Below are 1,227 nucleotides of genomic sequence, written 5' to 3' on the forward strand. Positions count from 1 at the left end.
AGCGCAAGCTGCTGGGAGGAAGAACTTAAACAAAAAAAACTAACCACTAATAGAGATAAAGACTTATTTAAGCGCAAAAAAAACACAAAAAAAGTTTGGTGAGCCTCTCTCACCTACTGCAGCCAAACACTTCCTGGACTGTACCAACTGGTCTAACCCACAGGGGTGCACAGGGTGGTATGGCCATAAGCAAGTGCTGTGGCTACCAGCAGGCCATTTAAAGCACGCGCACTGCACGCATCCTTATGCTGCTCTCCCATCATTAAAATATGTCTTGTACTGCAGCTCTATAAAAGAGACAACAGGCCCTTTCCTCTCAGACATTGTCTATTTTTATTTATTTCTCTTTTTGAAAAGGTAAGTGCCTCCTATCTATTCATTCAATTTCACAGGAGTCGTCCACAATACCTTTTTCTGCATACCTGTGTCATAGCTTCCATGTGGTTTGCTAAAAGAGGGCATACTCAGCTGCACAATTATATGCTTAACACATAATAATAATCCAGTGGCCAAAGAAAACTCTTCTCTACTTAAAAAATGACCTCAGGACGCTTTCTTTCGGATGTGTCCACCAAATTTTGGAAGCACTGCACTTTGTTTGTACTTTTCTTCTCTGTATGTTGCAGTCAAGAAAGAGGAAAAAAAAACCCTCTACTGCTTTCTGTAGGAGGCAAGATAAATGAGCAAGCTGTCCTTTGCCACAGAGAAAGCTAAATGAAAGAATATCAATCAAACAACCAATTTCCAAGGATAAATAAATAAATCCCAGTTGAGCCAGGTGGGAGTGTATGAGTTAAAACAAACAAGGAAAAGCAAAATCTTTCAGAACCTGGTATTCCAAGGAAGTCGCTCATGCAAGTACTAACCAGGCCCAGCCCTGTTTGGCTTCCGAGATCAGACGAGTTCGGGCCTGCACAGGGTGGTATGGCCGTAAGCGAGTGCTGCGGCTACCAGCAGGCCATTTAAAGCAAGCGCACTACATGTCTCCTTATGCTGCTCTCCCATCAGTAAAATATGTCTTGTACTGCAGCTCTAAAAAAGAGACAACAGGCCCTTTCCTCTCAGACATTGTCTATTTTTATTTATTTCTCTTTTTGAAAAGGTAAGTGCCTCCTCTCTATTCATTCAATTTCACAGGAGTCGTCCACAATACCTTTTTCTGCATACCTGTGTCATAGCTTCCATGTGGTTTGCTAAAAGAGGGCATACTCAGCTGCACAATTATAT

The 1,227-nt window shown here is 42.0% G+C and overlaps 1 pseudogene; it reads right to left on the minus strand.

The window, feature by feature from the left end:
* Positions 1 to 817: 817 nt before the first annotated feature.
* Positions 818 to 936, minus strand: LOC127629354 (uncharacterized; annotated as a pseudogene).
* Between the last annotated feature and the right edge of the window lie 291 nt (positions 937 to 1,227).

The sequence above is a fragment of the Xyrauchen texanus genome, chromosome 35 (assembly GCF_025860055.1).
Source record: "Xyrauchen texanus isolate HMW12.3.18 chromosome 35, RBS_HiC_50CHRs, whole genome shotgun sequence".
In the NCBI taxonomy this organism is placed as follows: domain Eukaryota; kingdom Metazoa; phylum Chordata; class Actinopteri; order Cypriniformes; family Catostomidae; genus Xyrauchen; species Xyrauchen texanus.